This window comes from Electrophorus electricus, chromosome 9 (assembly GCF_041902795.1).
Source record: "Electrophorus electricus isolate QZ-2024a chromosome 9, ASM4190279v1, whole genome shotgun sequence".
Lineage (NCBI taxonomy): Eukaryota > Metazoa > Chordata > Actinopteri > Gymnotiformes > Gymnotidae > Electrophorus > Electrophorus electricus.
Window position 1 is genome coordinate 15,425,001 of NC_137505.1, and position 15,948 is coordinate 15,440,948.

At 45.1% G+C, this 15,948-nt stretch overlaps 1 protein-coding gene across 9 annotated transcripts in view; it reads left to right on the forward strand.

Moving 5' to 3' along the window:
• Nucleotides 1–15,948, forward strand: part of LOC145659248 (uncharacterized) — a 123,115-nt gene that overhangs the window by 21,962 nt on the left and 85,205 nt on the right. Inside the window, exon 1 of one of the 9 annotated variants that reach the window (XM_081720540.1) lies at nucleotides 2,308–2,671. The exons of the other annotated variants lie outside the window; for them this stretch is intronic. The gene's annotated coding sequence lies outside the window, so the exon portion shown is untranslated. Of the gene's footprint in view, nucleotides 1–2,307; nucleotides 2,672–15,948 lie in introns of those variants that run through there. 9 annotated transcript variants of the gene reach the window in all.

Here is a 15,948-nt window from a genome sequence, read left to right on the forward strand (position 1 = left end):
TATCTGCTTTAATAAAAGGCAGTTGGAACAGAGTGATCCATCCAAATTACCAAAGAACTAGTGGTTCATGGACATTGACATGTGGCCAGGAATCAGGTTGCCAGATTTCGATTTCAAGGTCAGGGATATGCACTAAGCAAAGTGTACAAAAGCCTTGTCGCTGGTCATAATACAAGGCAGGGTGGTCTAGGGAAAATATAAACACACACATGTATGTATGTATGTATGTAAAAATGATTGTATTTTATTTCAACTTTTAATTGGAAAACTGTAAGCTAGCTAGGCCTACTTTGTTCATAGCTAGCACTGCCACTCGGAAGTTATATAGGCTAGCTGTTTGTGCAGATAAAACCTCTCTTCCGATGTTTCCGTTAAATTTAATTAATGCATAAAATTTTAATTCTTGTGTTCATCGTGATCTTTAATGTTTCTCCGTTCCACATGTAGGTTCTAAAACTACAAAGTTATTTTGCTAGCCATCTAAACTGGGTATTTTTTTGCTAGTGAACACAGTCTTCTCTTTTCTTTAGCTGTCGGCAGGCTGTAAAAAGATATCTCTGAATTCTATATCTTATTTTTTTTTTTTTTTGTTTCTGCAGCATTCACGCTAAACACTAGTTAACACTGCCACTCAGTGGGCGTAACCATACTAAAACCAACAAAGCCTACAACTAATCTACAGAAACCAAAAACACACTCTAAAATGAACTAAAACTAAACTGAAATAAACAGAATAAACATAGAATCTAATAAAAATGTCAAAACTAGACTAACACTGATGCGTTAGTTGTTATGAGGGGTGTGTGGTACATGTGTATAAATTTTGTGGGTCTAGAGTTGGCAATGTATTTCCCATTTTGGTGCACTCGTAATATAATCTGTATCCCTCGTTTTGAAGGTTTGAAGGAGCAAAAGAAAATATGAATGTACACACAAACACACACGCACATGCATACACGCACAAATGCAAATTGCTGGTTTACACTAAACATACGCTGGTTTATGACATGCACACCACCCCAAACCTAAATGAGCACTGCACTACCCACAGTGCACCAGTCATAATGTGAATCTGGCACGTACCACACTGCAGAAGCCAGTTGAACTCTTTTATTGGCCATTGATGGCCGCTGCCCGATTGGACACTGGCTGTCTGTGGTTTCAAGCGTCGGGGCGCCACTCCCAAGCCACGGTCCTTGCTTTTCACTGCTCCATATTTCCCTTCATCTGGAGTGGGTGCCTAATAAGATGGATTGTCTCGTAAGGATTAGAGGGAATCGTGGGATTAGCAGGAAAGGCATTGTTCAGGTTGGTCTCAGTGGACATGCCAGATTAGAGAAGACCAATGACTGATCTCTGTGCACCACACAAACACACACACACACACACACACACACACACACACACACAGACACACACACAAACACACACATTCTAATGCACCGATATCCTGGTGCTTTACACCTTTCCCTCCACCATGTGTGCTCTTCTCTCTTTCATCCTTTGTTTTATTGTGCTCTGCATCACCATTTCTGCGTCTTTGGGGGTTTACGATCATGAGACTGGCACTCTCGTAACTGACTCGCCCAGGCAAGGGATAAAAGTTAACGGCCTCAGCACCTCATTCAGAGGGGCGCCCGGATTAGGGTACCGTGCCTTTTGAGCCAGCGGCGAGAGAGAGAGAGCGAGAGACCAGGTGGGACGGAAGGAGTCACACGGGCAGAAATTATGAAATGGATGGATAATGAGATCCTCCATTACAGTAAAATCGAGAACGGTTCCACCTCATAAAAACAGAAAGCGCGGAGCATTGATGAAAGAGCATGTGCATGAGGGCAGGAGGGATATTATTTGCTCTGTTGTTTGCCCATCGTACTCTGGCAAAGGGGTGTGGCCAGCTGAAGGGGCAGTCTGGGTTCTGCCGGTTTATAGCGCGGTTGTACGTAGGACACAGCAGGGAAGAGTCGAGCTGGAGAAGCTTGGAGCAGGGGGTCAGGTGCCCCTGCTCCCGCCATCCCCTGCTCCCGTGTCTACGCCCCCCAGCAGGTAAACACATGCCCGTGATTGGTGGGGGTGGCTGAGTAGCTTTTCCTTGACCTTGGGTGCATTGTGGGACGTGTCAGATTGCAGTGTGTCTGACCTAAAGCTCTGCAATTCCAGCTGAACAAAGTAAAGAAGGTGAAAGTCAAAGATCTGCTTGTGAGCAACGAATTAGTTTGCCTGCCGGTTATGACGAACTATGTAGGATTACATGTAGAATCATGTAAAGGGGTTCACTTGGTTAGTCCTGGCGAGGAGATGTGGAACTGGTTAATGGTGACCACGAGCATCATCACGGTAAGGTACGATCGGAAAGCTGCAGACATGAAGCCCTTCAGAGCGGCAATCCTGCGCATTTGAGTTTGTCATTTGGCAGCACTGCAGTTCCTGTTTATTCACCGTGTGGGTGAGCCTGTAATTTAAAAAGGCTCGTGGTGCCTGGATCACATGGCTGCGGCTGGAAACAGAACTAGCACTAGGACCGCAGCGGCGAGGGAGCCAGGGCAGGGACTGCTGGTGCTCGCTACTTTTGCCACCTACTTACGCCTGCTAATGACCTTTTTGCTTATTAAAAGCTTGGAGAAAAAAGTACGCAAAAAAGATTCACAACTGAGAATCTGAGGAGCGTGAAGTAGGTGCACTGTTTACTGTATTTCTTAGATTTGTCTGTTTTGGTTTGGGTTTTTTTTGTTTTGTTTTTTTTGTTATTGTTATTTATTTTTTTATTTTTTTTATTTTTTGTTCTTGCTAGAACATTTAAACTGTAATGAGATGCAAACATGTTTTGATCCGGGCAGGCTGGCTGCCACAGGCACACGTCTTTCACTCTTGGTGAAAAGTTTTGTATAAAGACAAACATTGCTAATCTGTTTTAGGGTTTAATACTAAGCCAGCTGTTGTTTGTTGTCACTTACGATAATGCTCCAGAGAAGTAGCTGGATATCTCGGAAGTTCTGCTAAACGCAGTGGACTTGGTCCTGATTCCAAGCCCTATTCATTCCACATGGATGTCTGGAAGTAATAAAGAACAGGGAGAATCTGGCTCATAACGCTGGCGAGGACGGCCGGGAGGAGCCCCTGACGGGCCGCAGTGAAAGCCCACTCGGGCGGACTCCGCTGCCGGTTGATCCGCTGAGTTTGCTGGGCGGAAACGAACGACTGCTAGTGGAAGCGGGATGAAAATAGGCCGGCTAATCGGAGCCTGGGGAGACGGAGGACACAGCTCCGGGTGCCCGCACGGCATCTGCGGCTGGGAGGATAGTGCCCACACACCCCAGCCGCATTAGAAACGCAGTATTCCCCTTCGCACACGTTTGCTGCTGCTCTCGACAGTTACTGTATGAACTGGAGTTCAACACACTCCAATAACCTTTGATGATTCACTGATTCTTAAATATAATGTAGATATGCCAGTAATGTTTAACTGTAGGAGAATTTTCTAATTTACATTTCAGACTTTTCTGAATCTCAACCCTTGCAAGGGTGGGAGAATAGTGGAGCACTTCCCCACATCCTGGAGCTTAATTGTGCTTTAGGAATGTAATAGTGCTCCAGCTCACCTGTATATGAACGTTTAACATTTAAGTTCCATCAGTAAAATAAAGAAAGCAAAAAAAACCCAAAAAACTAGAACATAATTAGTATGCGACCTTGTGCATTTTTTCAGTTGGGCTAAGAAAAAAGGTTACATTTTTAATTTTTAAATTTTTTCATACCATCCAGTACCACCGGGACTAGATGCCAGGTATTTGATCCTGCGTGCGTGCGTGTGTTTGTGTTTTCTCTAGACCACAAATAGAGGTCCAGCACATTAAGTCAAAAGAGGACAGTTGAGGAATACCTAAAGCTGGCCAAATAGAAGGTTCCCAGAGCAATGACCGGCCGTGGCCGAAGGAGTCACGGAGCACGGCCCACCGATTGTAGGCTTCAATGCTGCCTCGTAGCAGAGCCCAGTGCGACTGTGTTCGCCATACGGAGAGCCTGCCAAAGGAACTGCTGGGATGACTGAAACCCTGCAGCTTCAGAAAGAGAATCGGTGGGCGGGTTGAAAGAAGCTTCCCAATGTAATGGAGTAATTATACACAACTTCACTGGAAGCTGAAACCCAGTTGATGCTACAGTAAATGAGCCCATTTGGGGGAATGGAATATAAGGACCACACACACACCCAGCCCAGCTCAGACCACAAATAGAAGGGCTTGCCCATGCATAAAATATAATAAGGTTGTATTCTAACACCCTCTCTTACACACATGCGCACGCACACAGCTTGCTGACGCATTTGTTATTACCCTTAAAACTTTGATCTTCTCACCTTCCATCTAAAGTCAGCCATAGTCTGGAAGGTAATTACATAACAGCACCCACCTTGTTTGTGTATGCATGTTTTTGTGTGTTTTAAACTTCATCTGTGCATTTTCGAGTTCAGCTCTTTTTAGCGTGAATACTCTCTAACAAGTGGAATGATGATTGCCTCTACACACAGACGCTCGGCGGCTCAGAGACGGGTGCCTTACGCCTTTTCTTAACCTCGTGCCTTTTCTGACTTCAGACCAACGATACAGACGCACATTCCGTGATAAAACACCCCTGTCAGTCGAGTGAGACGATCAATCTTTTCCTCGGCTATGAGCGCTGCCTGGAGAACGGCAGCCTTTCAGAGCCGTCGTCACATGCATACACATACCGTGGTGCCTACACCTAGGCCCTTGATTTCTCTCTCTCACACACACACACACACACACACACACACACACACACACACAGCCACATATGCTCTGTGTGTGTCTGTGTTTTCAAATGTGATATTTGCGGTTGTGGTGATTGAGTTATGGTTTTGCACTCTCTCTTGGCAGCTTTTACTGAGGTTTTTGCTCTAAACTGTTAAAACTGCCAGCTGATTTTTGGCATTTAGCTTTATTGTTTGTGTGTGTGTGTGTGTGTGTGTGTGTGTGTGTGTGTGTTGGGGGGGTGACAGAGAGAGGAGAGGAATGTAGCAATTATCTCAATTTGCATGTCACAAAATATTATTTCAATTTTTGTCTCTGTGTGTGTGTGTGTGTGTGTGTGTGTGTGTGTGTGTGTGTGTGTGTGCTAATATGGTAATTGTTTTGGCAGACACCCTGGGCTGGGTTTCTTCAGACCTGTTCTGCCACAGGACACTATAATTGAAGTTTAAAACTTTCAACTCTCTGTTGCATCTGTGGGGAACACGCACACCAGCTCCTAACCTGCTTCCACCTACCACGTCTCTTCGCTTTGATTCCATAAAACCCACCTTAGCTGGTCTGACATGACTGATCACACCCCCACCCGAGCTGTTGAACCCAGCCCCTCACACACACACACACACACTCATCTCTCAATTTCACGACTTGTACATGTGAGAGGGTCTGCTCGCTGTGCCTTTTAGCAGATTATTTGGTCATTAAGATCTTGGCAGGACTCCTTTACGCCACGTTCCAACTCCAAACACAAAGGCTTGTTAGCAGGAAGCTTTTTTAGGGCAAAAAAAAGAAGCAGTAATGTTTGAGAAGGAATTAAAAATACAGAGGATACCTTCACACATGCTCGATAGAGGCAGAGCTTATCTTAATGGCACTGTGGGTAAAACACACTAATGTATTTAATGCTTTATCATTATCATCATCATCATCATCCTCATTGTTTTCTTCTCCTCCTCCTCCTTCTAGAACATTCCTTTACACTCCTGAGTGGAGGCAAGCACGAGGGCCCGATCCACCCTGCCGCTGACGGCAGAGCTTGTGGGAGGAGAGAAAGTGCTAAATGTATCAGGCGGGGTTTTAAAAGCATCTCTGTAGAAATGGGGTCATGTGATGCTGGGTGTGTGTGTGTGGGTGACACCTTCTCATCTGTACTCCCCACCTCCTCTTGATCCCGCTATCACTCACAGTCACAGCTTTTAATGCCTTCCACCCCAGACATGCTCCGTATGCCCCCTTTCACCCTGCTATCGCACGTTTCAATTTGGAAACGCACACACACACACACACACACACGCGCGCGCGTGCGCGCACACACGGGCATATGTACACGCCCACCCGGCTCATCCAGAAGCATCCGTAAGGTGTTGATGAAACACTTTGTGAGCTGGAGTTCATTATTATCTTTTGTAATTGAATTTGCATTTCTACAGGTTACAACCTGCGCACTACAGGGAAACAAAACACCCCCTTTATTAGAATAAATCAGCACCTCAGATCCTCATTTTGGAATTAAAGCACGCAGGGAAGCTTATTATGTTTTTGCCATAACAACCATTGTGCTGGGTAAGGAAGGAAACTTATAGCAAACCCTCCCAGACTTGGAGTACTACAAAACAATGGCTGAGTGTGTGTGTGTGAGGGTGATAAGAGTAAGCTGTGCTGGTTGAAGGACTTTTATTCTGATGAGATGCACTTAAGCAAAGATGACTGGTCCTGTACCTCACGAGGAGCACAACAGCAGAGCCCACTTGTTTATTAGTGCAGTGTTAATTTTTCCAGTTTTCCAGTAGACTAACTGACAGAGGCTCAGAGATGGCATATCATCCATTGGGTGGAAAGAAGAAAAATCCTGTATTATGTATATACCTATTTTATGTGTGTTTGTGTGTGTGTGTGTGTGTGTGTGTGTGTCGGGGGGGGGGGGGGGGTTGACTCTGCGCTGTTTGTTTAGTCTCTGGAGCTTAGAGTTATGCGGCATCCTATAACAAAACATCTAGATTCTTTGACCACTATTGACCATTGAAATCAATCACAGATCTCTCTCTCTCTCTCTCTCATGTATATAACCCTGTTACTGTGCCTCTCCAGGTCTGGACCTTATCCTGTGGGTCTGCAGCACAAATTCCTCCACTAATACATTCAGCCTTTCCCTAATACGGCCGATCACTGGACTGCAGTATTTTTCTGTTTATCTTCTCTGAAGGGGGCAGTTAAACACTGGGTCAGACAAAAAAGACAAAAAGCAAAAAAAAGTAAACACAAATTGCATGCACAGACAGCATCTGAAAGCACAGCAGTACAAATGGGGGAAGCTCTGGATTGGCTGGAGCCAGAGGAAGTCAGCCCCTGGGCCCTTCCTATTGGGCAAGTGCCAGTGCTAGTGGCCATCTTGGCTTCGGGATTCGCAGTTTCCTCTGGCCCAGGTTCAAGAGAGTGGGCCTGGATGCCACCACGCTGCTGATCCGTCACGCTGCTTAGGACCCCTCTCATGTGTTACCGCAGCTTATCAAAGCCATTCAAACTGCCAGAGGAAATGGGGTGTGTGCGCTTATGAATATGTGTTTGTCATTTTTAATCAATCCTTTATGTATTTATTGTGTTTTTTGTGCAGTGCCCTTTTTTTTTAACAAAAGTTTATTACTTTGGTTACTTCCGCTTTGGGTGTTAAGACGGTGTTGTCTTTGTGTCTTTGTGTTGTGCATATGTTTGGTATTTGGCACTTCAGTTTGCAGTGTGTGTGGGTTACTGCACATCGTGTTTTGTGTGTGTGTACACAAGTGTGTGTGTCTGTGCAAGGGGACAGCTTCCTCTTCAAGTGCTACTTGTGATAAATGATGTAAATGATGAATTTGATTTGCATATACCACAATGATTATTTAATGTATTTTTTTTTTTCTGTGAAATTTTCCAAACAGAAATATTTTATGATTAAGCCTAGAAATGTTGCAGAAATGGTAAATGGACAGTGTTCAGAAGTTCAAATATGTCCACACAGGGCAAAACTTCTGGCATTAATGCTTAGCTCAGCACACAGACCTATTATATGTGTGCATACACAAGTGTGTGTGTGTGTGTGTGTGTGTGTGTGTGTGTGTGTGTGTGTGTGTGTGTGTGTGTGAGACAGATACAGAAGAAAGAAAATTGTGTTAAAAGCAGTTATATCATGATTGAACTTTGGGTACCAGACGAATGGAATGTGTTTTACATTTTCAGCATAACCAGTTTTTCCTCTAGATTCTGGTGTAGCCTCTTCACCCCCCCGCACAGGTTTTAAAGATACACATGGGCCTTCTACATGCCTCCATCTATCTCAGCACTTTTATTAGTCTTATTTTGTCTTTAGCTTCCTCCACCCCACACACACACACACACACACACACATGCACATTTAAGCTCTCTAATCCCCTGCCAACATACACACACACACACAGTTTTGTAATTAACAAACAATTTGTCTGAGAAAAAAAACACCAAAAAAAAAAACAAACAAAAAAACCCCACTCACGTATGGGAGTCAATTAAGCATGCAAAATTACTGTTGAGCGCAATCGTACTTTCAAAGGGATTCTCACCTTCTCCCTTTAGAGAAACAGACACACAGAGAAAGAGGGTGAGATGATTATTAAGGTGCAAGTTGGAGAATGTGTTGCCTCTTGAGTCCACTCAATTAATTTTCTTATTCTCTTACATAAACAGCATTTCTTTAATGAAATCCTACACCCAAAAAGGCTAGTGTTACCAAAAGCAAACACCAGTGGGGCCGTTAGCAGTTTGGTCGTGACGTCATGCCTAACTTTCATTCCCCGTTAGCCATGCTAGCGTTTCGAAGGGAATGATAACATTGATTCTATAGTTACCCATCACTTTAATCACATGGCTCTTTATGAACGTTTACACATATTATTTAGGCTGTGTGTGTGTCTTTAGCTTAAGGCTGCCAGGCTTGAGGGTCTCTTTCACCCAGGCTAGCCCACCAGACCTGCTGTTTACAGGGAATAGTTCCCCCAGCAGAGACAGCACACACATCCACCCATAAATCGGAGTGGCATTAAATTGCTTCATAAATAATTTAATAACGGCTATTGCTCTTTTTCAAGCGGCTAGAGACTAAGAGAGTGAGAAGGGAGAGAGGGGGAGAGGAGGAGAAAGGGTGGGGGGGTGCCAGAGAAGCAAAAGACTACAGGAAGGCAGACCGAGATGCGGCAGGAAAATCTCTCATGTGATAAGAATAATGGCTCCTTTAGGAATTTGGAGCTGGGAAGAGATTGAAGACTAAATATTTCCTAATTTATTACAGAAGATAGATAGATAGAAGAGAGAGAGAGAGAGAGAGAGATCTGGTGAGGTCCAGCCAGGGGCCATGTTTCAGAGAGAACAGCCAAGCAAATGTTTATGGTGCTCATGTTTCTGTGCTGGGCAGTGCTACTCAGAGATGAGTCCTTTCAGGCACAGAGAAGCTCCAATTCACCCAATGTACCTCACTCTCCTCTCCACACACATCACTCTGCTTACCCTGTACCTCACTCTCCTCACAACCTCTTCTCTTCTCTTCTCTTCTCTTCTCTTCTCTTCTCTTCTCTTCTGCATCTCATATCTTTACTTCCTGCTATGATTTCTCTCCTCATGCCAGCATCCCTCAAGCGCTTTGACTCATCAGGGCTGCCAGACATGGCTGAGCACTCCAAGGTCGGCTGGATTAACGTGGTATCAGGAGGATGCCTGAACATGCTTCTCTTTGTGGGCTGCCACTGCTTCTTGGGCTTCCCACCTTCAGTACCTCCTCCACATGCCCGTTTGAGCTGTTTGTCAGGGTGTTGCAGTGATGGGTGAAGATGGAGAGTGTCAGTATTCTTATCTTTCTTCTTCTCTCTTGTTCTTTTTCTACTTCCATCTTTCTGCACATCCTTTTCTACCTTGTGCAGATAATGCAAAGATCTCTCTCCCTGTCTCACTCTTCTGCTCTACACCCTTGTCCTTCCTGTATCTGGACAAACAAAGTCAGTCTGCAATGCAGGCATTCTTCCACGTGGTCCCTCCCGCTCAGACGCACCTTCACTGGGGTCGGTGCTTAATCAAGCCCCAGGCTTTGGCCCCGGAGGGCCCGACCCCACACTGCCACCCCCCACCATCTGCAGAGGTAGGGTGAACCAGTGAATAATGAAGTACCTGTCCTGCGATATGCTGCACTCTGCTGAGGAGTGGTTTCCTCAAGGGTGCACATACACAGAATTTAACACACACTCTTGGTATTTTACTGTAAGAGTCATAATGAAAGGTTTTTTTTTGGTGAGCATTCACAGTCTCCACTTGTCTCTCTCTTTCTCTTTTACAAACACTTGAATGGTGGATTGATTTTGGACCCCAGTGCTTAAGATAAAATGGTGGTCTATTCCTTGTTCTCTTGTAGTGGATGGCTGCTGTTCTCTACATACCAGGAAAGCTAATCAGCTTCACTTTGTTCTTGTTGTATATTGAATAGCTTACTATTGTTCATCTGCTATCTGTTTCCATGTACTATTAATCTATCCTAACCTTTGATTCTCTCTCCCTCTCTCTCTCTCTCTCCCTCTCTCTCTCTCTCTCTCTCCCTCTCTCTCTCTCTCTCCCTCTCTTCTCTCTCTCTCTCTCGCTCTCTCTCTCTCTCTCTCTCTCTCTCTCTCTCTCTCTCTCTCTCTCTCGCTCTCTCTCTCTCTCTCCCTCTCTCTCTCTCTCTTTCTCCCTCTCTCTCTCTCTCTCTCGCTCTCTCTCTCTCTCTCTCTCTCTCTCTCTCTCTCTCTCTCTCTCTCTCTCTCGCTCTCTCTCCCTCTCTCTCTCCCTCTCTCTCTCTCTCTCTCTCTCTCGCTCTCTCTCTCTCTCTCTCTCCTCTCTCTCTCTCTCTCTCTCTCCTCTCTCTCTCTCTCTCTCTCTCGCTCTCTCTCTCTCTCTCCCTCTCTCTCTCTTCTCTCCTCTCTCTCTCTCTCTCCTCTCTCTCTCCTCTCTCTCTCTCTCTCTTCTTCTCTCTCTCTCTCTCACACACACACACACTCTGCCTCTCTTTCCTTTACACTCATCTTTTAGGATGAATTAATAGTGTCAGTGTGCCAATAAGTGGTTGATTTAACAGCAAGTGAGGGAGAGGAATTCTGCTATATTCCACCACATGGATTGGGTGTCTCTTAATGCAATTCCACGGTGCTATAGTCAGTAGACCGGAGAGGAGAGGGGAGAGCAGGAATAAACAGGGGACTCATGGAAAAGAGGGAGTGGAGATTTTTTTAGAACGGCAGAAATGAAGACGTGTGGGAGGGAAAAAGGGGGCGGAGAGATATATGGAAGAGGGAGGAGCTTTTTCCATTATCCGGTGACATCAAAGTAAATAAAAACAGTGACCCAAAACAACCTTTGACCTCTAAGACATAATCAGGATGAATATGAAGCTCGAGACACTCTGACATCAGGCTGTGCATCAGAAAACACACTCCAAACGAAGCACACACACGCGGTTAGCAAATGTACTTTACAGTGGGGAGTTTAGAACAAAAGAGAGACTTTATTATGCTACATGAACTACATGTTTCTAACAGAATGTAATTTCTCGCTCTCATACTAATTCAGCAGTGTGTTACTGGCACGAGTAAGTTGCATTACTGCCAAAACAGTTAAGATAAATATAAATGTCAGATCGGAAGAAAGCAAATAAAGATAGAACACGTTAAAATAAGCTGTTTGCAAAATTAACAACAATCAACCAAAAATCTGATTTTTGCTCACATTTATTGATACGCTCACAGCAGTAGGTTGATGTCCTGCCTTGCTACTGGTCCCTTCGGCTCTTCTGAAATGCCACACGTCTTGGTGATTGAATGATACGCTGGCTCTTCTCTGCCAAGGCTCAGAGCGGTAGTTCTTCTCTTATTATATCTGGGAGGCTCTGACGTTGCATGTTCTATTCTAGAAGACATTTCTAATTGATTCTCGGAGCAATGGCAGCACAGGCTGTCCTGTCTGGGCAGCCTGTCTCTGCTTCCAGAGTCTCCACATTGTCAGAATTTTTGGTCCATTTTTGGGTCTTTGTTTGGGGAAAGTTGACCACTGTCTAATCTCCAGTTCAGGACAAATAGGGGCTTTCTTCATAGATTCTGCCCAAAATGTGATGCAATCTAATTTGCTTGGACCTGATATGATCAGAGAGAAGCGTTTTGATGTTTGTGATCACAGAAGGGTTCGCCGGTCAGCTCCAGTTAACCGGGGAAACGCTCTGGGCTCTGCTCCTGGCTTGTCAGTGCTTTGCAGTGATGGAGAAATCCTTAATTTCCACTAAAGGAAGCGTATACAATGCACCGTAGTGACTAAAGGCCGTATTTATTCCTCCACCACGTTTCACGAGCCGAGCCACGAGAAAACCCCACAGCATTTCTCCACTCCACACGCAGGGCATGCATCCTTTCATCCGCACACCGATGTCACCACCCGTGGTGAGGGAGGGGAGCAAATGGATAACTTTTGTAAGTGTTTTCCCAATTTTAGGGCTCTTCTTCTGAAGGCTGAGCAGTAGAGGATGCTGTCCTAATTCCGGCTGCATGCCGTATTCTGCATTTTCGTCAGTACAGGGGTGGTATGTAAAAGTCTGCGCGTAGAGCGTTTGGTATAAAAGGCAGATTGGTTCTGAGAGTTCCAAGATGGACTTTCACTTTGTGAATACACTGATTTGATGACATCACGCCGAGAAGGAAAGAACGTGGTCTGCAGGAAGCCTTTCTGATTTTTGAAAGAAAGTTTAAAATTCCTGTGTGTAAAATCCCACAGAAGACATTACCTGCTGCCTCTGTTACATGCTGCCTCTATAGCTGTTTGGGTCAAATTCATCACCAGCTTTGAGTACAGAAGTCTTGATTAGATTCAAACCAAATAGAACCGGTAGCACGTTAGATCCCAAAAAATAGTGCAGGAGGAATTCATTATGTTTCTTTGCATTTTCAAGTGAGAAAAGAATTAGAAAATATTCAACGCAAGTGAATATTTGCAATGCAACACCCCCAGAGAGTCATGGCATGTGGTGAATCATAGCCATGAGGCTGGTAATACTGGCAGCATGTGACTGTGGTGGTTTTCCCACGGTGCCGCTGAGATGCTGCATCTGTTGTATGTGTTCTGGCTCCATCCACGTGTCCTGAGGCCCTCCGGCGTGTCAGCAAAGGAGAGGGGGGGATCGCCTGGGCCTTTGCCAGTGTTGTGTCACTGGGCAACACGCTGGCACGCGACGCCCTTTGGAGCCCCTCTACGTGCGAGACCGACCCCTTTAGAAGGACGGGCAGGGGGCACAGAGGCGGTGGGTGCTCATGGTCAGGCTGTGGGCAGGATGGGCAAGATGCATGTTTATTGCACGTAGGACAGAGCCGGGTAGGTCACACACCCTGGAGATACTGGCATTGATTTTCTGTGTCATGGAGAGGTGAGAATCTTCCCGGGGTAGTCGCTAGCTTTCTCCCAGTGGGCTAGACATTCGGCCATCGTCTCGTGGTGGACCTCGAAATTGTTTCTGTATGATCACTATATTGTTTGGGGACCCCGTCTTGTCTCTGGTTGCCATCTCTAGGAATATCCCTGATGCCGGTTTTTTTTTTTTTGCTATTGGCACACACGGGTTTTAGCTGTTTCGTTTTCAGGAACAATTTTGTCTCTTCGGTGAAGTTTCCGTTCAAGCCTAAGCGTCCTGCCTCTCTGGTTTCCTCTGTCTGGCCTGCTCTGGGAGCGTCGAGGGTGGAGCTGTCCGGCCAGGACTGGGTCGGGCTCTCTGCCGCGTGGAAGACTCTGCTGTTGGTTTATAGTGTCCTCGGCTCTCTCAGGCCGTCCTGCCCTCTCTCTCTCTTTTGGCCTGTTTATTCTCAGTCGTTCTTGCTGCTTCTTTTCTCACTCATTCTCGCTTAATTTCAGTTTAAATGAGCGTTACTGGAATAACAAAATCATTTTTTATTGCCAGAGCATTTACTGGTAAACAAAGGTAATGTTCACTAGCAGTAACATGTACACAAAGACAGATGAAGAACAGAAAGAAACAGCATTATATAGAGTATATATCTAGTACACAGTACATGTACATATACTGTATATATACACATGCATACAGTATGTAATACATAGTACATTAACTGTACCGCACAGAGCAACATGAACTAATGTGTCGCATCACCGATGACTCGTCTCTTCCCTCTATCTGTGATGAGCATGTATGTATTTTGCAGCGAGTGTTGCGGACTCTCTGGTCTCTCTGCAGTAAATGATCCACTTCAGCTGTTTTAAAATCTGGGTGGGGTGTTTGGTATCTAGTGTAGAGTGTGTCTCGTAGTTGCAGTTGTTTTGGCTGCACCGGTGAGGAAGTGTAGCTCTGTCTCAACTGAAGCTTGACTGCAGTTGATCCAGAGGCGTCCTGGTTTGGGCAGCCAGGTATGCCTGGGTCTGCCTGTTTTTGCTGCTAGGTAATCTGACACTGTGTGTTTGCTACAGAGAGACACACAGCACTTTTGGTCGCTTCAGTCCAATAATTTAAGTGGTTTTCTTTTTGTGTGTTGAATAGTGTGGGCCAGATTCTCAGTATGGGTTCGGTCATCCTGTCTGCCATTTTAGTGCTGATAGAGTGTGAGTGTGTGGAGCTCTAGGACTAGCTGAATGAGGGGACGTCTGTGTTCAGTGTTTCACTGTCTCTTGGAATTGTTTTTTAAAGTGATTTCACGATTTGATGGCTCTTTTTTGAATGTGGAGTAATAAGGGGGTATTGCCCTAATTCAGCCCTGCACACAGTGTTTGGTCAGACTCAGAGGATACTCCCGTAGAACTCTGTATGCAGGGTTTCAGTTGTGTGTTCGTCCCATTTTTTTCTAATTCATGATTGGTTAGTGGATCCCTGACTTCACTGCCATATAATGCAATGGATTCTATAATTAATTGGAAATTTCTCAGCCAGGTTCTAATTGGAGTTTCAAATTGAATGGCTCTTTCATTAGCATAGAAAGCCCACCTCACATTCTCTTTTAAGTCGTTCACTACCAGGTTGAAATTACCAGATGAACTGATCAACCCGACATATGTATAATATTCAGTCTGCTGGATTTTGGTTGTTCCTATGGTGAATTTGCATTAGTATCTGGGTTTTTTGTGGGTTAATGGTCAAGCCTGATCTAACAGCTTAGGGTTAAGGTGTCTAGGTGCTACTGTAGACCCTCTTCTATTGGAGACAAAAGAACCAGATCATCTGCAACCGAAGGAATTTAATGGTGGAGTCATGTAAAGTGAGGCTGGAGTTTGGTTGAGTGATGTAGCTGATTGGTTGGCACAGATGTTGAAGAGGGTGGAGACTGGTCGAATGATGTAGCTGATTGGTTGGCACAGATGTTGAAGAGGGTGGAGACTGGTCGAATGATGTAGCTGATTGGTTGGCACAGATGTTGAAGAGGGTGGAGACTGGTCGAGTGATGTAGCGGATTGGTTGGCACAGATGTTGAAGAGGGTGGAGACTGGTCGAGTGATGTAGCGGATTGGTTGGCACAGATGTTGAAGAGGGTGTGTGAAAGCAGGCAGCCGTGCCTCACACCACATTTTGGACCGAAAAACTCTGTTTGTTTCCAGTCTCAATGGTACATTGGTTGTTTGAGTAAATAATTTTTATAATACTGTGTGTTTTTCCTCCTGTACCACATTCAGTGGGTTTTGAGAATAGACCTTCATTCCAAATAGAATCAAAGGCCCCTTTGGAAATCTACAAAGCAGGCAAATAGTTCAGATTTATTTTGGTGCACATGTTTGTTGATTAGAGTACAGTACTCTCTACAGTACTCTCTCTTTTGCTCACTTTCTCTGTGTCTCACTCTCTCTTGCTCCCTCTAACATTTTCTCTCTTGCTCGCTCTCTCTCACTCACTCTCTCTCTCTCTCTCGCCCACATTCTCTAACTCCCTCTTTTGCGCTTTCTCTCTCTCTCTCTCTCTCTCTCTCTCTCTCTCTCTCTCTCTCTCTCTCTCTCTTTCAACTCCTCTCCTGAGAGTAGCCATCCCTTGGTAGTTGTTGTCATTTTGTAACTCTCTCACTTCTTTTCGGTGCTGCAGCTCATTTTCTGTCATCCTCTTGCTGCCGGTTCTTTTCCAGCTGCTATTTTCCAGGCCTGTTCTCTTAGAGATGCACTAAGTCTGCCTGTCCAGGTGTGTAGAATG